Genomic DNA, 22,081 nt, shown 5'->3' with positions numbered 1-22,081 from the left:
CCACCATTTTGTACGGCATGAGTTGGTGGCGAGCTCATAATGCCGAATTTTCGCCACTGCTCCTAGGAAATCCTAATGTGCACAACTGCTGTTCCGAGGCTGCACACCGCGTTGCGTCTCTTCGAAGTCACCCCTGCATGCGTATGTGGTTGCGAAGGACAGACACCCCGATTATGTTGGGATATTCCTGCAGTATACAAGCAATACACCTAAGATAAACTACTGAACACTGCGAACCCTGGTGGCCTCGAGTTCTACACATTGGAGTTCTTTTCAATTAAGTACAGGCCGCCCAGAAGGGCCATGATACGGCGGTAAGGTTTAAACCTGACTGTCCCGACGTGGGAGCCGCCTGCGTCAACCTAAGGGTTGATCTTCAGGATATTAAATAAAGTTCATCATACCATACCATACCATACCATACCATACCATACCATACCATACCATACCATACCATACCATACCATACCATACCATACCATACCATACCATACCATACCATACCATACCATACTGCCAACAGCTATAGGACTCGACGTAATAGTTCTGCGGATACCCGCAAAGTGGGGAAAAGTAATTAATAAAATGAAAATCAGACACCCACCCAATCGTAGCAGTTGCCACAATGGAAACCCATGTGAGTTCCTTGAAAGAAAAGCCTCGCAGTTGGAGAAACATTTGTCCCGGACCAGGGCGAATTCGAAAACGTTCTCATAGGAAGGAACACTGTTGGCCACACTAGGTACGCTCACCAAGCGTGCGAAATAGATCATCCAGGTGTTACCGATACTCATTGGGGAAAGGCAATAACATTCGAACAACTTTGACGATAGAGTCAGTCTACGGGAAGATACTTTCTTCAAGGCACCAATACTTTTTGTTGTTGTCCAATTCTACGACAGTGAAATAAAAAAAAATATATTGAATCAATCTGTAAGAGAGGGAACACGTACGAGTATTTAAGGCGTGCAAACTAATCTCGCCTGTAAAGGAGAGACACGTGGATTTGCTCTTTCTGCCGAGTCAGCAGGCGGTGGCTGTAACGTTCGTGCGCAAACACGCGCGAAAAGTCTGCACAATTAATGCAACGCGGCAATAAAACATGCATGCGAAATGAGGCGCCGAGAGGAACGTCGCGCAGACGTTTTTGTTCGATGCAATAGCGTTCACTCGTAAACAAGGCGCCTTCTATTGCGCTAGTATCGTTATAGCTGGCTTAATTTTCCACTCGCTTTTTATACGCCCCTTTGAAGGTCTGTTTCACTTTTTCATAACCCCGCAGCAGCGTCGAAAACAGGCGGTGGGGCCAGGATAGGGAACACGTAAGCACATTCGCACTTCAGCACTTCTACAGGACACTGCGCAGTTTGGAGCACAGCGGGCTCGAAGGAAAGATTAGTCGTGAGAATGCAACGCTATGTTTTCCTTGCGAGGCTAATAGTTTATAACTGTAACGTGAGGGCTATAGACTTTTAGCTCCAATACTGGTGGTGGTGCTCATAGAGTTTAATACAATTAGCAGAGGGAACCGTGTCGTTAGCGTCTGCGGGAGATGCGAGCAGATCAGTTCTGTCAGGATGGCAAAGATGGGTGGGACACGAATTTGCCTAAACTTGGTCCTTCCGGCATTCGATGGCTTCGCGACATTGCAAAGTGATAATTTCTTTTAAAAAGAATGTACGGCGTCGCAAATAATTAAATAAACATTATTAAAATCGTCTGAAGGCCGGATTCGAACACAGAAACCTGATATACGAAGCACTATACGCCACGAATTAAGTTAAAGAAAATTCGTTAGTGAGACTATAGTTCATTCAATTTCTCGATTCGATGTCGATTTCTCGTAGAAGTGGCGGCCACCTCATCGACAAATTTAGCTGAAAGGTTAGAAGTGTTCTGTGCGCCAGAGGCAACTTAAAAAGAATCAGTGCAGCTAAACAAAAAAAAACCCTTGTAGCCCGAGGACGTCGCATAGTGACTTTTCCAACACTTCGACGAGTTTGACAAATGTCGCGGCTGCTCTTCGTGTCAGACGTCGTTACTGTAGTAAAACCCCTAGTAAAACAACATCATCGTTTAACTCGAAACAATCGCAGATAATATTTGACGACTCACAACATCTCGAGTAGGCACATCAAGAATCGCTAAAGTCCATCGGATTATGATAATGTTACGTGTTAGTGCTGCGTAATAAATGTTGGTGTTGTTTAAGTTAAACTTTGATTATGTAATGCAGTTGAAGATGAAATACGAGCCTGATTTATATGTATAAGAACTATACAAATACCTACCTTTTCTATGTATGCGAATGAGCAGTATATCTAAAATGCAGAACAGTTTCGGACTATTTTCTCATGTGTGCGCAGAATATCTTTGTGATACAAACGGCCTGAAAAATGACACTGCTGCTGTGGACTTTTGTGGGAAGCCTCTTCTTCGTATGCGCATGGAACACAATGGCTGAAGCGGTATGAACCCAATTTTTCCTTTCCTCTCACCTATTTGTGCGCATTTGGGGGCAGAACTTATCAATTTTCGCAAAGTGCTATTTTTCCGAATTGCCGTTTGCAATCGGCACCAAGCCAGACGTAATGTCGAAAAACATGATGGTTAGCATTGCTAGTTTTTTCGTGTACACGTGCCTTGTTTTCCCCACAATGTTTAACTCTGCGAATTTTCGGCAACGCGTAGTAAAATAAAAACAAATAGACATTATATATATATATATATATATATATATATATATATATATATATATATATATATATATATATATAGTCATATAATGAGAAGCCAACAAACACTGACACCAAGTACAACATAGTGGAAATTGCATGTGCTTAATAAATGAAATAAAGTAATGATAAATTAATGGAAATTAAAGTGGATGAAAAAACAACTTGCCGTAGGTGGGAACCGAACCCACAACCTTCGCATGTCGCGTGCGATGCTCTACCAATTGAGCTACCGCGGCGGCGTTTCCCCATCCACTTTCTTGGGTATTTATGTGTACTGGTAGAACCCTTGGAGTGTTAGCCAGCGCCCCCACTCACAGACCTTGGCGGCGGACGTGGAACGTCTTTTTTGCCGCAGGCGTCACGAGAACGTGATCTTTTCGGGTGAAGGCAACTGGTCAATAAACCCACATATGCTACCTGAAGGCATCAATGTTGCCGGCAACATTGATGCCTTCAGGTAGCATATGTGGGTTTATTGACCAGTTGCCTTCACCCGAAAAGATCACGTTCTCGTGACGCCTGCGGCAAAAAAGACGTTCCACGTCCGCCGCCAAGGTCTGTGAGTGGGGGCGCTGGCTAACACTCCAAGGGTTCTACCAGTACACATAAATACCCAAGAAAGTGGATGGGGAAACGCCGCCGCGGTAGCTCAATTGGTAGAGCATCGCACGCGACATGCGAAGGTTGTGGGTTCGGTTCCCACCTACGGCAAGTTGTTTTTTCATCCACTTTAATTTCCATTAATTTATCATTACTTTATTTCATTTATTAAGCACATGCAATTTCCACTATGTTGTACTTGGTGTCAGTGTTTGTTGGCTTCTCATTATATGACTAATAATTATCGGGTCCCTCGGTTAACCCCCTTTCGTCTCGTTTATATATATATATATATATATATATATATATATATATATATATATATATATATATATACCACGCAGACTCCCGACGCAATGATTACTTTTAACCCCGACCTGTGGCGCTCTAACGCCGTCGATCTTTTCAGTGGAGCCTCTTTACAAAAAATTAAATTCTCGGCTTTTCATGTGCAAGAACTGCACTGTGATTACGAGGCGCGCCATAATCCGGGGGAAGCGGGGAATAAGTGTTAGCACGCTGGCGTTGTTTACCCTGCAAATAAATAGGAGTATATACGCAAGCGTTATTGGATTCCACCCCCGTCAGAATGTGAGCCACCGCGGCTGGATTCGAACCCTGGACCTTAAGCTCAGCGGGGCAACTCCACAGCCGCTGAGCTGCCGCGGTGCATAGTAGGGCGTCTTTAACTGCGGGCCTTCAAAAAAGAGCGCTTCTTGCTCTGAAAAAGTTTTTAGAGGAGACCAACATTTTGGGAAAAGATTAGGTATCAGATGATCCGAATGCGCTAAATGAGTAACATAAACGTTGTTCGTGATTCATAATTGGTTTATGTGGCGATCGCAATTTTTATGCAATATGTATAATTCTGTTCTGTACTTGCAGTGCATTACATGTGTTGTGTGTTACGGCTGTTCTAAATATCTGACTTTATATATGCGTACGTGGACTGAACTAATGCACAGAACTTTGCGACTCATGTACTGTTGGACTGCATATATTTTATTCATCCAGTGTTCTACTGAGTGCCATATTTCGTGTCGCTATTCTCCCTTTTTACGCGAATTTGCTTCCTTTGCCAAGTGACGAGGAGTAGCCGGTGCCACCACAAAGGCGCCAACCTCTCCTAATATTCATTTCAATAAAAAAAAGGAACAGTCATATCAATCCGAACACGCGCCCTATACTTTGCCTACAATATGAGTAAAATTGTTTTTTATTCAATATAAGGCCGTAATTTGTCTTAATGAATGAAGATAAATCTAGCTCAAGAGCGCGGCGCTGTCAAGCGCGTCGCTTCGCAATGTATAAAACATTTTAATAGTTTACCAACAAGAATGTTTAGGGCTAGCAGTGACATCATTCAGGCAGGCCTCTTGCGAGCAAACAGCAATATAGACAAGGCAATGATGATGATGGTGATTTAGGATTCTTATGGCGCAGCAGGCTGCATGGAAGCTGCGCCATAAAAGAACATAGAAGAACTTAGAAGGGCAAGTGTTTCACACACAAGTGCTACCTTCTCACTATGGGACTGCCATATACATTGATGAATGTAAAAAAAAGGCTGAAAGAGATATAGTAAAATTATAGGGAAAGCTACGAGCGAGAGGTCGAACAGGTGGAACATTGTTGCCTACCCTGCGCGGAAAAAGAAGAAAAGGATACGAGATGAAGAAGGCCAGACGGAAAGTGAATAAGCCTGCGTACGCCAATAACACGCACGCACACACGCGCACAATCTAGCGTTCGTCTAGTCTATCAACTGCACTACAACTTCACTGCAAATCAACATTTCTGACCATCAGCGTAGGTGGGTGCAAAGGAAAACATGTCTGACGGTAGGGTGATATGACGGTAGCATCTTAACGGAAGTACGGCCAGCGCGAGAAATTATTTCCTTCATGGTAAATACGATAAAGAAACCACTAAATGATAGGGATGTTCCAGAATGCATTCTGGCAGTAATTTCTGTTCTTTCGCACTTTGAGTGAAACTTTCTCTCACCATGAAGTACACCGATGCACGAAGACGAACACACCTGAGACGATAGTCACGTTCGAAAACATGATTGCTTTCCTGTTTTGCTTTCTAAATGACACGAATCAAAACGCCGTGCACCAGCCTCGGTAGTACAATTGCGCACCTGCTATACACGCGGAAATGTGGAAGACAGCGTTCGATGATGAACTATAGAAGAAGACAACTCGAAGAGGCTGACTAAAGCGTAGCGGTGAGAATACGCCTGTTCACGTGCAAGCCGTTCCTCGAGTTTAACGATGTATTTCAATTATAATGCAGAACTGCCACACTTTGTGCAATAGGAGCGGTCTGTCTTGCACTGATAGCCTGCAGAAGCGTTCAGCGGAAGCTTTAGGCAGCTTCGAAAGCGTGTCGCTGCGCACAATAAATATATCTGCTGCCTGTGTCCGCGTCTTGCCACGGTCTTTCGTCCCTCTTCGTGCTCTAAAAAACCTAAGTTATGGAATACCAACACTCCCTAACCTACGCTCTTTCAAGATATGTCTGCGTCAGATTATTCTGAAGCAGCATGACAGCCTTACGGCAATGAAGGGCGCCTCTGCAGCATTTAATATTTTTATTTGTATGTTATTAACACAAATGGTTACTTTTTACAGGACACTGCATGAGCAGTTAGATAATTAGAGAATTGTGTATACACGGTGGCGAAAACACAATAGCGTTGGCGACAATGGCAACGCTTAGACGGTAATTGCTGGGTGAACCACGTGCATTGTGAGATGTGCATTTTGTAATTGCGACTAGATTTCCTGCGGTGACTTGATGATCGTTCTTTAAGAGCATCTGTGCACTGGATTCTTTTCCCAAGGAAAAGATGTCAACTCCAATTTCGTCATTGCAAAAAATGCGGAGGACAGAGGGTAGTGCTCGCGTCGAGATTCCGGCTCCACCTATGCAGTTCCCATGCAGATTGGACGGAGAATCGGTAAGCATGACGTATATGTTCGCCTACTTGAGGTGCACCCATCCTGACGCCCAACTTCCACCAGTTTGTTTCTCTCTACTGATGGGCAAGTTCCAGCGACTTGAGCCACTCCGGATTAAGCTTACTGATTTGTTTAATTCCAAAAGTGGGCCTTAAACTCGACGCGAGAAATTGAGTTTCATCTCCAGTGCTTTGTGTAGGTTGCGATGTCTTGTGGCTTTGCATTTCTGTTCAATGTCCTCCTCGTCCTTCTCCTCTTTTTACTTCCTCCTCCCATTGCCCCCCCCTTTTTTTTTTCTTCTCTTAAAGTGGGCGGACATGATGCTCCTTGAGGAAACCGTTCCTAACCTTCCTCTCTTCCGGTTCAACTGGTCTTCATATATGTTTAAATGATAAATGACATTATTGAACAATAGAAGTAACATGTGCGTATACTGAGACAACTGCACCCTGTAATCTTGCCTTCTCATCGATCGGTTCGGGATGTGACGCGATAGACAGCATCAATATAATACCTATGGAAGATATGAACGAACAGGAACGCTTCAATGATGGTGTCACTATAAAGTCAAGCTACGTCTTTGTGGCTTGAGGCTATTGCATAGGAGGAAAGCAGCAATGCGAAAAAAAGGTAATATTGAGGGGGAAATGCATGTTGGAGATAATAACGGCAGGATTACTAATGCTGCCTACGGCCGTAGTGCACGGCGATTCCATGACTGCTGGAGTAATATGAAGAGTATAAGGATGAATATGAGTTCAATAAACGCGAGCATTAATTCATGAGCACTAAGTGGTGCGGGAGTCTCCCTGCAGATTCCTCATGCAACGCACGGCCAGCAGCATGCATTTGCCCCGCCATGCGATAAGAGCCGCATGCCCAGATACCTACACCAGGTATAACGCCCTGTCGATGGCCAGTATCGCTGCAACCGATCTTGTTCATCCATCGCGCGCTTGAGAGCAGCACACTAACAGTGCGCAATCGCCCCGTCACGTGGTATTTTTTTTCGTATTTCGCGGGCTTTCTTTGGAACGCAAAAAAATGACCGCACGAGATATATCGTGTTGCAAACAGTTTATTAAGAGGTTTCTCAAGGTGCTCTACAACTATGTGTATCACGCTTGGGGTCTGCAGCCAATACATAAAAAGTTGATTAATTAAACTTAACTAATCCTTCCGTTGAAGGGAATATAAAAAACAGCCTTAGTAACTCTAGGCCACTGCGAACATTATGCATTTGGTTCAACTCGCGTCCGGAGTGCCTTTCATATTTAAAGCTTTGGCTCAAGATTTGTGGGACAACCTGTGTATGTACAAGAGAGTGCCACAAGTGCGCTTGCGGGAAGATGATCATCGTTTATTTTTCGTTCTTGGGTGTTGTGCGGAATTGTTCAGGGCGAGTACGCTCCTGCTGGACAGACTGTCAATAACTAATTTTACTTGGAATTATGAAGGCGATTAAGAAATAGCGCGCGAAATAACGCGCATAATTCTGCAACCTGGCGGGGCTGGTTTCTCAATCTCGACAACGCTCCAACTCCAGCTGCTGTGGTCGTGCCGTGGTATTTAGCCTCTCAGGGATGGGAAGGTGCTCCCGGCGCACGCTATTCATCAAACCGAGCTCCCCGTGGATCATAGTTTAATTCAAAGCAAATTCAAACAAATGGAGATGGTTTATCACTGTGCACGAGGTGAAGACGACATCGCAAAGGGCCCTCAACGACGTCATGAGGAGCTCCAGAGTTGTTTCGAAAGGGGTTGAAAGGAAATTCGCAGGCACAAGTTGGAATTAGTTGACGCAAGCCAGAGGTAATTGGAGGTCACCAGGAGAGGCCTTCATCCTGCAGTGGACCTAAATAGGGTAGTAATTATTATTATTATTATTATTATTATTATTATTATTATTATTATTATTATTATTATTATTATTATTATTATTATTATTACATTGAGATGCCATGGTATAAATTCCACGCCAAATAAGGACAGTTTCGAAACTTCCTTGAGCTCATGAGTGGAAACCTTAATGTACATATGATCTAGAACTGAATGCGAAGTACCGGTGTCTCCCTTCCAATTATGCACTATAACGTTAATGTCTGTATCCACGTTGACGAAACTTCCGCGGCCAACTACCTGTAAACGTAACTTTGCGTGTCCTGCGAAAAACGATGTTCACCTGCGCTTGTTCCACTGACGTTTCTTTTTTGTTTTTATTTTCGTTGTCGTCGCAGTGCAGAAAAACATCCGACTGCTGTAGAGGAGGGACCTGTGAGAATTCCACGTGTGCCTATCACCAAACGTAGCGCTGACCACTAAGAGCCTGCGTGGAGAGCCGAAGACCACGTGACTTGAGAACGCTGAAACGAGGCCGGATCTCCACCACACAAAGCAGGGACGACTGACGGCTCACTTCATGCGAAACTAAAATTTTCCTGGGGTCCAATGCATATCGGCAACAGCATGCGCGTTCGAATAAATCAAATTCATCTCTGGACTTGTTGGTCAGTCATGGCAAAGGGTTAACAGTTAACTCGTTGCCTTTCGCACCCGAGTGCTCACGTCACCTCCTTCATCCCGCGTACAATGTACAGAATGGACCACCTCTATCTCGATCGCTGCTCTCAACCGACAGTACTAACTTTAGGTGTGTCAACCCGCTCCTCTCTGTAATGTGTTATAGACCTTGAGAGAGTTGACAATAGCATCAACAAAAACTGCGAGCAGACGATGGGGCCACAGAAAAGAACCCTTATTCTCTCGTTTTCTCTGTGCTCGTCCTTTGCTCACCTCGATTAATTTGTTACCATCCCCGTAAAACAATCGCCAAGTGTCGGCAGCATGCAGTGACCTCGAATGCACGGCTTTGTTGCTGAGTTCTTTAACCGTGAAGTAGGTGCTGCTGCAGTTTGCTTTATTTGCTGCCTCTCGTGCTCTACTCTGTTGAGGGGATTTGGTGGATACGCTGGTTGGCAGCGCAACGTCTGTTCTGCCCCCATGGATGGGCGTTGATCTGTACGTGTTCTGGTTTTCATGATTAGCGGTGGTCCTGAGTTTGGCCTCCCTGCTTCTTCGGCGGCCGCATTGCGCAAGGTTCAGAGCGCCGAAAACGGTAGGGTACCTACAGATTCAGGTGCAACCCTTGTAGCTCCCGCAACTGCAGTATCGACTGATGTCATGCGATACAGGAACAGTGCTTAGCGAGCCAAACATGGTACTCGGAGAGCAGACGGCTGCAGGCGTGTTTCCTTCTTTCTTTCTTTCTTTCTTTCTTTCTTTCTTTCTTTCTTTCTTTCTTTCTTTCTTTCTTTCTTTCTTTCTTTCTTTCTTTCTTTCTTTCTTTTTGGGGCGATTGGCGTATGATGAAAGCGAGAGTATTTCCTAGTATACACCACTATGGATTCCATTTGAAAGGTGAAGTATGGGCGTATCTCTTTTTTTTATAGTAAGGGCGTCATGAACAGCTGGTGAACAATACCCGCTCCCTCCCCCGCCCTCCCGTCCATCCTTTAGTGTGTGTGTTATGTCATAGCCACACGTTCTAAAGCGATGGCTTTCTTTGTCTCTTCGTCCGTTGCCTGTTGGCTTCGCGTGTATAACAGTGGTGTTTTAATTGTTTGTTATTTGATAATGCACGGCAGTGGTGGGCTTAGTGACATTACTTTGTAGGCGCACATCCAGGGCTGTAATTCGGCAGTCTGGTGGAACCAGCCTCACGTGCGCACGAGGCGAGAGACGAACGACTGGCCAGCAACCAACGTCATTATGGTAGGCCAATAAAGTTTTGTTTCGAACATAATGCCAAACAAGAAATATTTCACTTAAGTATAGGCGGGTGGTCTGATGCAGATATTTGCTTCAATTGATGAGCTTTTACTTATGCGTGAACGCGACGCACATGAATGCGGATAAATCAGTCCCCTGACGACGTGCTCCGGATGACTTGGCAGTCAGTATCCAGACGACAGCTGAGAAAACACAGCGCAGCAAACACAGGGACTAAAAAAAGAACAGACGGTTTTTGTCGTCTGTTCTTTCTTAGTCGCCGTATTCGTTGTGTAGTTAATAAGAATGTAACCCTAACGGGGCTTAATTAAATATATGGGCGACAGCACAAACACGTCAGAGCACTGTAAACACGTCAGAGCACTGTAACCCTTTCTGGCGGTTCGGCGATGTTATCCGCGAGAGTTCAAAGATGGCCTACACTTGCAGGAACCATACAGCGGAGTTCAAGGCCCAGAAATCTGGCTGGCAGACGTTGGAAGCAACTGCAGCGGTGGAAGTGGACCGAGCGGCGTCCGAGGTCGGGGCTTGCTGGCGTTCGGTTTCAGTGTTCGGTCTCCACTTCCCGTCTTCGGCCTTCGCGTAGACGTCAAGCACGAGAGGAGGCTCGATCCAGGCGTCGCCGCGGTCGTCCAGCTATGGGGCTCAGGCGGGACAGAGACGTGACAAGGCGTCCGTTCGGAACACGCAATAAATAACTTAAAAAAAATTCTTTTATTTCTATTTTTCATTTCGTGGGCTTGTGCCGGTCTCCATGCTGGAGAGCTTCTCGCGCTCGCGGCTTTGCCCGGACGGTCCAGGGTAGACAGAAGACTAAAGAACGCCATTTGTAACTGATAAATTCTGGACTAAATACCTAACGGCATTGTAGCTACCAGTTGTAGCCGGTGAGTACACGCATCCAGTTGCAAGGACGGGGCCAGGTTCGAGATACTTAGCGCCAAAGTGTGCGAGGAAATGCACTGGCGTTCCAGTCATTCCTTCTGCTGAAGGGCGTAAAACGTCATTGTTATTAGAAAACAAGAAGAACGACCGCAAATATGACGGCGCATATCTCAAAAGTGGTTTCGTCTTTGGAATTTGGTCCACTGGAGTATGCCAGGCACACTCACGTGCTGAATTTAATAAATTACATTACTAGCCGTAAAATAATTAGACACGTGATTTGTCATGTGTCGTCAGTTCGTCATTTACGCATTTTGATGTGTCGTCAAGGAATGTCCAACTATCCGAGCAAGTTGGCTCAGGGACTAGGTCAGCGCTGTGCGCCTCAGGCGATCGTTTAAAATGTGTGGTAGCCTTGGAAAAACAAAAAAATAAACGGCATACACGCGCATTTTTCGCACAGATATGCACAGAAATACAAGTTAACATCAAAAAAAGATATCGCCAAACAAAAAACGCGAGAGATTTCTTGAAGCCCTCGCTATCCACAAGCGCGGGGATACCTGCGTCAGAGAACGTCAGAGACAGATAGAAATGTAAACCTGTCATGCTCTTGCGCTCTTGGTGATTACTGCATGCATGTAGCCCTCTACCACACGAATAAATTGTACGGTTTCCATCAGAACCAACCGGACCAAATTAGCACACTGTTATCCATCGGTACGCGGCAGGGCATTCTATTGTCAGAGCTGTTTAAGCTTTTGAAAGCACGTTTTTCTTCGCTTCCCTCCACTTTCCGACAATTGTTAAACAGCAAAGAAAACGCGAATGACGCCACCAAACGCACGATTAATTAACTGCGGCCCATTAACTCGTAACGCAGCTGCAGCGAATCTCTTCAGTCCTGCCTGTGAAGCTCGCTCAAGGCAACAGCAGTGCGAAACTTCCTACAAGCTTGTTTTCAACGGTGATGTTCTTTCGTAAACATTATTATCTATCATCATAGCTTCATTTGTTGTTGGTTATATATATATATATATATAGTTCAGGGAGGTATTTTCATACATCCTATGTTCTTTGTAGATTATTGTTTAGAACCTGCGCAGTGTAATGTCCGGGCTACTCAAATAGTGAAGGCCGCTGAAGTCCGAGCACACAAAATATTTACGATAGCGCAACGAACTGCGAGCTCATTCGTCTTAAGATGGGCCTGATAAGGGATCATTGAACAAGTGAGCGAAGTATGGGGATATTTTATTGAATACTGGGAGCAAGAAGCGGAGGTGGAGAGGTCATGTCACGCCGAGAATATGTAACAGCTAACCTAGATAGCGAGAGTGACCGAACGTGCAAGGAGGCAAAAAGCACTGTCGAAGTCGCTATGGGGAATGCAGGTGAGATTAGACAACTTTTCACGCACAGAATTGACAATAGTCCGATCGATGCAGGACAACCGGAAATCGCTGAAGGAGGCATTGACCTTAGTGAGGACATGTACAAGACTACCGCGGCGACAGTTAAAAAGGCAGGCCACACAGCGGCGGCCACTACATACAGTTTCCTCATTGAACGAAGCTCTTGGTTTTAAAGCTCAGAAACTGCAACGTGGGTTGTGAGGAAGGCCGTAGTGGAAGAGTCCGGGAGAGTGTTCACCTTTTGAGGTTATTCAACGAGCACAAAAAGAAGGCCCTATTACAATTTCTTCGGACGCGATCGCAGAAGGCGGGGATGGAACTCACGACCTTGTATTACACAGCGCTACGCCAAAGCTGTTGTGTAACATAAGTGGGTTTCCACATTTTGCTGGCAAAGCTTCTTTTATATACGCGACAGAGACAGGAGTGTTGTCAGAGATTGAAAAAAAAAGAAGTTGCAGTTTCGCCCGAAAGGCGAAGCACCGATTGCGATAGTAAATTAGTGGATGGCTATACGAAGAAAGGATGGTAGTTTTATCGGCCGCATAAACTTGTAAATATTCGCTTAGAAACTAAATTAACAAGCCTGGTGTCATGCGCGCATAGGTAACCACGAACAAATCTCGCTCAATGAGCGCTAGAACTCTCTCTCAAAACGCCTGAGTGAGGAATCGCGGCAGCAGCAGCGAGCGAATCGACCTTCGTGCTGCCTCTCGATTAAACGCGAACGAAATGTCGAAAGCACAGCGCGTATACTAAGCCGCCGGCACTACGCGCACATTGCAAACATCGCAGATGGCTCTCGAGTTACAGCGCCCGCTAGGCCGCGCCGTAAGCAGCAGTCGCCGGTGAAGAACGGCTCCCCCTGTCGCTCGCCTCACCCCAGTGCGTCGCGCGCGACAGAAGAGGGCGCGCTTTCGCCCCGCCTTCCATGCTCGCTCGCGCGCGTAAGATTGAGCCGCGTTCACCGGCACACCGTCGGACGCTTTCAATGGCACGTGCAGCATACGGCGCGCGCCGACGGTTTTGTGGCCTTTGGATTTTATGCGGAACCTCACGACAACGACGATGGCGACATCAAAAATGCGCCTAGAGTATCCATATAATTGCTATGGCAATAAAAGCCCCTGTAGGGAAGTACATCAGTGCCGCAGGGGGCTCTATGGCAAATCAATCTCGCATTCGTTACTTGTTTACAAGTTTCGTTCAGTGAGCGTGGACTGTTGAAGCGCTAGCGTAATGCACATGTAATGGAAAATAGACACACGCGCACGCACGAAAGCACGTACGCACGCTAATCCATTAATAATAGGCACATTATAGAATCATCCCTTTTTGCCTGCTGGGCTGCATTTAGGTAATTGCCTGGGCCTTTTTTGGAACACATAGCATAATATTTAAATTTGAGAGAGACATAGCATTGATTCATGCTTTTTTTCTTCCTGTTTTTCAGAAAAGGAAAGCCTAATGAAGCTGAAAAAATCCCAGTTCGTCCTTACTGGCTGCCTGCTATTGGTGTTGACACCCTTCGCAACGGGTGCATTGGTACACATACATGCGCTTTCTTTATGTCAGTCATTTTGCATAGCCCTTCCTTAAAGAGTGCCTGTCGGAAGAACAAAATTGCGAACTTTATACTATCTTCGATTTATATATAGCCTGCAGCGATGCTCGCCATCAACTAATTTTGAGGTATTTTAAATGAAGGAAGGAAGGAAAAAGTGGAGAAGGAAAGGCAGGGAGGTTAACCAGTTTAGCTTAACCGGTTTGCTACGCAACACATGGGATAGGGATGGGGGCGATGAAAAATGGGGAAGGGAGAGAGAGAGAGCACATAGTATAGCACACACACATCGTCCGTTAGAGTCCATCAATCTGCCGTGGTACGTGAAATCGCTGTCACAGCCGCTTGTCCAATCCAGTTTCTTTCTAAACCGAAGTAGTCCCTTCGTCGCCTTCACCTGCGATGTCTTCTGTCGGCGGCATGTGAAAGCGTGTCGAGGGACAATGGTCTAGTGTCAAGGTGTGCTAGAACGGATGCCAGGGACCGTCGCTGAACATTGTATTCAGGACAGTTGCAAAGAATGTGTTCCAGCGTCTCCTCGTAAAGACAGGCATTGCAGAGAGCGTTGTAGGCCATTCCAATTAGAAATCAGTAAGATTTCGTGAAAGCAACCCCTAGCCACTGGCGATAAAGCAGAGTCACCTCCCTTCGGCGGAGTCCAGTTGGCAAATAGAGATGCATCAAAGAGGACAGGTGGTATTGACGGTTTCTCCGGTTGGTTTTGCTGTTTGGTGTGAACTCAGAGAGAGCGTGATCTCCTGTGCAAGCACTCGAAGTCTGTTAGCTGCGTCGGATCGTGAAAGCGGTATGGCCTCTTCTTGTGCGTCTTCAAGAGCTGCCCGAGCAGTATTATCGGCGTCTTCGTTTCCAGTGACGCCGCAGTGACTTGGCAGCCACTGAAACGTCACGCGGTGTCGTTTCTCCTGTGATGTATGGAGTTGCCATCTAATATCGAATACGAGCTGTTCGAATGGCCCGCGACGCAGAGCTGATAGCACCGATTGTAGGGCTGCCTTTGAGTCGCTGAAGATTGACCATTGTCGAAGTGGTTCCCGATTGACGAACAAAGTGCAGTGCGGAGAGCAGCTCGTTCAGCAGATGCCGATGTTGTTGGGTGGTCAGTCCTAAAGCTGATGGTACTAGCTTTTGCTGGGACAACCACAGCACCGGACGAACACTGGATGTTTGTGGAACCATTAGTATAAATGTGTTCACTGTCTGCGTACCTCTCGTGCTGAAGAAGCAGAGAGAGTTGTTTCAGCACAGGCGACGACAGTTCAGACTTTTTCCCGATTCCTGGTACACTGACATGGACTGTGGGGCTGATAAGACACCAAGGGGGTATCGATGGTTTAGATGCAGCGGTGAAGCCCGAGGGAAGTTTGTCCTTGTACATGATGAAAGCTTTAGAAAATGATGCTTGGTGCCTGTCTGAAGGCAGTGCTGCAAGGTGGTGATAGGGGACACGTGCAAAATGTCTGATGTGCGTTCTCAGGGCTTCCACCGTAATGTGAGTTCGCATTGGACGGTCCCGAGCAATCGCAAGAGTTGCCTCTGTTGACGTGCTTCTGGGCAATCCAACGCAGACTCTGAGTGCTTGAGCTTGTGCTGCCTGCAGAACACGAATATTTGTCTTGCAGGTGTTGTTCAGTACAGGTAGACTATATCTTAAAAAAACGAGAAAGAGAGCTCTGTAGAGTTTAAGCATTGCGTCTACTGACATCTCCCACGTCTTTCCTGTCAAGTATTTAAACAACTGGAAAGTTGCTGTCAGGCGCCGTTTCACGTAGGCCACGTGCGGGCTCCAGCAGAGGTCTCGGTCAATAATTACGCCAAGAAATCTGTGTGTTCGAACATAGGAAATGGTCCGCCCATTGATTGAGATGACATAAGGCGTCATCGGTTTGCGAGTAAATGCTACTAGTGCGCATTTTTCTGGTGGTAGGCTGAGACCCTGTTTACACAAGTAGTTCGCTGTCAAAGTGGCCGCTCTTTCAAGCCGCGCACGTATCTGAGGACGTGTGACTGCCGAAGTCCAGACACAGATGTCGTCAGTGTATACTGAAATTTTGATGGTAGTTGGCAAGTATTCAGCAAGTCCAACAAAAGCGAGGCTGAATAGCGTCGGGCTGAGAGCAGCGCCTTGAGGAACGCCTCTGCTGGTATGGCGTCACGTAGTTGGGCTATCGTCAGTTAAAACAAAGAATGATCCTGCAGATAGGTAGCTTGCAATTCACAAGAAAATTCGACCAACTAGGCCAACCGTCGCAAGAGCGTCGAGAATGGCCTCATGTAACACGTTATCGTATGGGCCTTTCGCATCTGAGAATAAAGATGCAGATAAACGCTTACGGGACCTATCGTGCTGGACATATGAAACGAGATCAACTACATTGTCGATGGAAGAGCGGTCATGTAAGAAACCAGCCATTGAAATCGGATAAATCTTGTAGTATTCAAGGTACAATTCCAGGCGGCCTAGGATCATCCGTTCCATCATCTTTCCTACACAGCTCGCCAGCGCTATTGGGCGGTAAAAGGTGAGTTCTAGCGGGGAATTCGCCCTGCTTCAAGGGTGGCACCAGACGACTTACTTTCCGTTCGTCAGGAACATTTCCCGCCTGCCATGACGTGTTATAAAGACTCAACAATGCTATCCGTGCGGATTCTCCGAGATAGCGCAAGGCTCGGTATCATATACCATTTGGAGCCGGAGATGATGAGCGCCTGCAGAGAGCTAGTGCTGCCTCGAGCTCCTCCATTGTAAAAGGAAGGTCCATGCGGCAGTCACGGGAATGGGGGACGTCATCACGGGTTGGAGGATCTGGACGGGTCGCTTGGTCTGCCATCCGCGCACAAAAGTCTTCTGCGACATTGAGGTCTTGCCGCCCTTGGAAAAGCGCTAGCGCCTTGAATGGAAAACGCCATTCCGGAAGGTAACGCAGACCTTGCAGCGGTTTCCAAATGTGAGACAGTGGCTTGCGGGGGTCGACTGTCTGGCAAAACGTTGCCCAACGTTCCGACGCTAATCTAAGCAACCCACGCTGAATCTTCTTTTGCATCCTCATGGCTGCCCTAAGGTCATGGATTGATTTTGTACGCCGATATCGACGTTCCGATCGGCGACGAAGCACTCGAAGTCACTCTAATTCTATGTCAAAGTCATTTCGCGTGGAACAGATCATAATCATGCGAGTGGCGTTTTGCATCGTAAATTTAATCGTTTGCTCTAACCCAGAGGGAAGGCCCACGCGGCAGGCATCTTCCATCTCAGATTTGAAGTTGGCCCATTGAATCGTCCGAATGGTATCCCTTGGGCCTTATCTAGACGACAAGCCTTTGATGTTCAGATATGTGAACATTCCCACCTGTGTCTCAATGTCTGGAAACTACTTCACACATCTGGCGAGACAGTTGGAGACGAAAGCAAGGTCGAGGCAGCTACCGTATGTCACGCCTCGAAGAAAGGTGGGGCTACTATCGTTCAGGAGAGTAAGACCATAGTACTGTGCGATGCTTCCTAATCTTCGTCCTCTTGCATTTGTCCTTGTACTTCACCATGCTGGATGGTGTGCATTGAGATCTGCAATGATGACCCATGGGGCGGGACAAACACTCAAGATATCCGCCAATCTTTTGGTATCGAAATGGCTGGAAGGCGATATATACACGCCTGTGTAAGTAAACAAGGGTTTGTTCTTTTTAACTGTGATGCATATACATTGATTGTCGTCGTGGGGCGCAATTGGTTGCAAAACATAAGTGAGTTCACGACGAACAAAAACGAAGATTTTGCTACATGCACAATTTGTTGATGACATGATAAATTTGTACCCTGGCAGTCTTATTGGTTTCGACAAGTTGGGCTCACAAATGGCGATGTCTGGAAACACACTGGTGTACACAAACTGGTGAAAATCTGAAATTCGTGATTTTAGCCCTCTGGCGTTCCACTGGATGACGGACGCTGCCTTGACTTCTTTCCGGAAGGATGAGGTACGGGTAGCCATCTTTCTATTTGAGGGATGCATGCACTGGGCTTAAGGTGTCCAGCACTTTAAGTGCTCTTCGAGCAGACGGTGTGCTCATGTCCACTAATATGGCTCGAATCGCCTCCATGAGAGAACGTAGTACCGAGATGACTTGAAGGTCTGTTTTAGGTGAATCATCTATGGTCGGAGAAGGATCAGGTGGGGCCCCGACCTGCTGAGGTTCCTTAGCAAGGGAGCGGCTCGATAACTTAGCAAGGTAGCGTAGGCCATCCCTCCAAAGATTCGCAGCTTCTGTGGACTTCACGCAGGCTCCCGACGCAATAATTACTTATCACCCTGGTCTGTAGTGCTCTAACGCGTCGATCTTTACAGCGGAGCCTCTTTAAAAAATTATGTTCCGGGGATTTTACGTGCACGAACTGCACTATGGTTATGAGGCGCGCCATAATTTGGGGGAAGTGGCAATGAGTCTTTGCAGATAAATATATGTATACACGCAAGAGTTATTGTATTCCATCCCCGTCAGAACGTAAGACACCACGGCTGGGATCGAACCCAGGACCTTAAGCTCAGCAGGGCAACTGCACAGCCGGTGGGCTGCCGCGGTGCGTAGTACGGCGTCTTTAGAAACAGTCATATCCATCTGAACGCACCCCCCATACTTTGCCTACAAGATGAGCAAAATTATTTTTCATTCAATATAAGGCCGTAATTTGTCACAATGAATAAGGATAAATCGAGCTCAAGAGTGTGGCGCAGTCAAGCGCCGCACTTCGCAATGTACAAAACGTTGTAATAGTTTACCAGCAAGAATGCTTAGGCCTAGCAGTGACATCATTCGGGCAGGCCTCTTGCGAGCAAACGGGAATAAAGACAAGGCAATTATGATGATGATGATTTGGGATTTTTATGGCGCAGCAGGCTGCACGGATGTTGCACCTTAAAAGAACATAGAAGAACTTAGAAGGGCAAGTGTTTCACACACAGGTGCTACCTTCTCACCATGGGACTGCCATATACATAGATGAATGTAAAGAAAGGCTGAAAGAGATATAGAAAAAGTATAGGGAAAGCTACCAGTGAGAGGTCGAACAGGTGGAACACCGTTGCCTACCCTGCGCGGAAAAAGAAGAAAAAGATACAAGATGAAGAAGGCCAGACGAAAAGTGAATAAGACCGCGTACGCCAATAACAGGCACGCACACACGCGCACAATCTAGCGTTCGTTTAGTCTATCAACTGCACTACAACTTCACTGCGAATCAACATTTCTGACCGTTGGCGCAGCTCGGTGCAAATGAAAACATGTCTGACGGTAGCGTGATATGACGGTAGCATCTTAACGGAAGTACGGCCTGCGCGAGAAATTATTTCCGTCATGGTAAATACGATGAAGAAACCACGAAATGATAGGGGTGTTCCAGAATGCATTCTGGCAGTAATTTCTGTTCTTTTGCACTTTGAGTGAACCTTTCTCGCACCATGAAGTACACCGATGCACGAAGACGAACAGGCCTCAAACGATAGTCACGTTCTAAAACATTTCTTTCTTGTTTTGCTTTCTACATCACACGAATCGAAACGTCGTGCACCAGCATCTCTAGTACAATTGTGCACATGTTATACACGCGGAAATGCGGAAGACAGCGTTCGGTGATGCGCTATAAAAGAAGACAGCTCGAAGAGGCTGACTAAAGCGTAGCGGTGAGAATACGCAGATTCACGTGCAAGCCGTTCCTCGAGTTTAACGACGTATTTGGTTTATAATGCACAACTGTCACACTTTGTGCAATAAGAGCGGCCTGTCTTGCATTGATACCTTGCACAAGCGTTGAGCGGATGCTTTAGGCAGCTTCGAAAGCGTGTCGCTGCGCCCTATGAAGGGTGCGGCAATGAAGGGTGCCTCTGCAGCATTTATTACTTTTATTTGTACGTTATTAACACATATCGTTACTTCTTACAGGTCACTGCATGAACAGTTATATAATCAGAAAATTGTGTATACGTGGTGGTGAAAGCACGACAATAGCGTTGGCGACGAAGCCAACGCTTAGACGGTAATTGCTGCCTGAGCCACATGCATTGTGAGATGTGCATTTTGTAATTGCGACTACATTTCCTGCGGTGAGTTAAGAATCGTTTCTTAAAAGCATCTGCGTACTGGATCCTTTTCCCAAGGAAAGGATGTCAAGTCCAATTCCGCAATCATCGAAACTTGGAAATACTTCGAAATGCAAGTGGCCAGGAGAAAAGGTAAGCGTGACGTATGTGTACGCCTACCTGAGGTGCACACATCCTGTCGCCCAACTTCCACCAGTTTGTTTCTCTCCACTGATGAGCAAGTTCCAGCGACTTGACCCACTCCGGATTGAGCTTAGTGATTTGTTCAATTCCAAAAGTGGGCCTTCAACTCGACGCGAGGCCTACAAAGCTGTACTTCAATTCTTTTAGAGTACAGAAATTGAGTTTCATCTCCAGTGCTTTGTGTAGGTTACGATGTCTTGTGGCTTTGCATTTCTGTTCAATGTCCTCCTCGTCCTTCTCCTCCTTTTACTTCCTCCTGCCCTTGACCCCTCCAACCCCGCTTTTTTTTTTCTTCTCTTCAAGCGGGCGGACATGATGCTCCTTGAGGACACCGTTCCTAAACTTCCTCTTTTTCGGTTCAACTGGTATTCATATATGTTTAAATGATAAATGACATTATTGAACAATAAAAGTAACATGTGCGTATACTGAGACAACTGCCCCCTGTAATCTTGCCATCTCTTCGATCGGTTCTGGATACCACGTGATAGACAGCATCAATATAATACCTATGGAAGTTCTGAACGAACAGCAACGCTTCAATGATGGTGTCACTATAAAATCAAGCTACGTCTTTGTGGCTTGAGGCTGTTGCATAGGTGGCAAGCAGCAATGCGAAAGAAAGGTAATATTGAGGGGGAAATGCATGTTCGAGATAATAACGGCAGGATTACTAATGCTGCCTACGGCCGTAGTGAACGGCGATTCCATGACTGCTGGAGTAATATGAAGAGTATAAGGATGAATATGAGTTCAATAGACGCGAGAATTAATTCATGAGCAGAAAGTGGTGCGGGAATCTCCCTGCAGATTCTTCATGCAACGCACGGCCAGCAGAATGCATTTGCCCCGCCATGCGATAAGAGCCGCATGCCCAGATACCTACACCAGGCATAACGCTCTGTCGGTGGCCAGTCTCGCTGCAGCTGACCTGATTTATCCATAGCAAGCTTGAGAGCAGCACAATAACAGTGCGCAATCGCCCCGTCACGTGGTATTTTTTTTTATATTGAGCGGGCTTGCTTTGGAATGCGAAAAAAAAATGACCACGCGAGATATATTGTGTTGCAAACATTTTATTGAGAGGTTTCCCAAGGTGCTCTACATCTATGCGTATCACGCTTGGGGTCTGCAGCCAATGCATAAAAAGTTGATTAATTAACCTAACTAATCCTTTAGTTAAGGGGAAAATGAAAAATAGCCTGAGTAACTCTAGGTCACTTCCAACGTTGTGCATTTGGTTCAACTCGCGTCCGGAGTGCCTTTCATTTTTAAAACTTTGGCTCAAGTTATGTGGGACAACCTGTGCATGTACAAGACAGTGACACAAGTGCGCTTGTGGGAAGATGGTCATCGTTTATTTTTTATTCTTGTTGGGTGTTTGCGGAATTATGTAGCGGGAGCATGCTCCAGTTGAACAGACTGTCAATAACCAATTTTACTTGGAATTAGGAAGGCGATTAGGATATGGCGCGCGAAATAACGCGCAAAATTCTGCAACGTGGCGGGGCTGGTTTCTCAATCTCGACAACGCTCCAACTCCAGCTGCTGTGGTCGTGCCGTTGTATTTAGAGAGAGAAAGAAGTTTAATGACACGAAATGCCGAGAGGTCGGCCTGAGGTATATTCCTCTAGCCAGCTACTCGGCATTGAGGGAAGGGGAAGAGGGGAAGAAAGAGGGAAGAAAGAGGGAAGAAAGAGGGAAGAAAGAGGTGCATGGTGGGTGACGATGAAGATAGAAGGAAGATGTAGAACATATGGCAAGCAATTTGGCATGCTCAAAGTCTACAATCCAGGCCCGTAATTTTTAAAAAGTACAGTATTGC

General features: G+C 46.2%; 1 protein-coding gene and 2 long non-coding RNA genes across 18 annotated transcripts in view; 2 read left to right on the top strand and 1 right to left on the bottom strand.

The window, feature by feature from the left end:
- Positions 1–22,081, bottom strand: part of LOC135908575 (E3 ubiquitin-protein ligase Topors-like) — a 323,708-nt gene that overhangs the window by 95,371 nt on the left and 206,256 nt on the right. The gene's annotated exons all lie outside the window — the stretch shown is intronic.
- LOC135908574 (uncharacterized) lies at positions 1,187–8,807 on the top strand. 2 transcript variants are annotated; one of them, XR_010566357.2, is made up of 4 exons: positions 1,187–1,322; positions 2,367–2,468; positions 6,190–6,306; positions 8,545–8,807. It is a non-coding gene; the product is annotated as an uncharacterized lncRNA (long non-coding RNA). The 2 variants fall into 2 exon arrangements; XR_010566356.1 differs by having other exon boundaries at positions 1,265–1,401.
- The window catches only part of LOC135908595 (uncharacterized), a 41,194-nt gene continuing 30,960 nt past the window's right edge, over positions 11,848–22,081 (top strand). The window contains exons 1-3 of one of the 2 annotated variants that reach the window (XR_010566368.1): positions 11,848–11,948; positions 13,850–13,941; positions 20,131–20,205. This is a non-coding gene — a long non-coding RNA (uncharacterized lncRNA). The remainder of the gene's footprint in view (positions 11,949–13,849; positions 13,942–20,130; positions 20,206–22,081) is intronic. The other variant, XR_010566369.1, reaches the window with a different exon arrangement.

This window comes from Dermacentor albipictus, chromosome 9 (genome assembly GCF_038994185.2).
Source record: "Dermacentor albipictus isolate Rhodes 1998 colony chromosome 9, USDA_Dalb.pri_finalv2, whole genome shotgun sequence".
In the NCBI taxonomy this organism is placed as follows: Eukaryota; Metazoa; Arthropoda; class Arachnida; order Ixodida; family Ixodidae; genus Dermacentor; species Dermacentor albipictus.
This window is presented reverse-complemented; position numbering and strand designations above follow the sequence as displayed.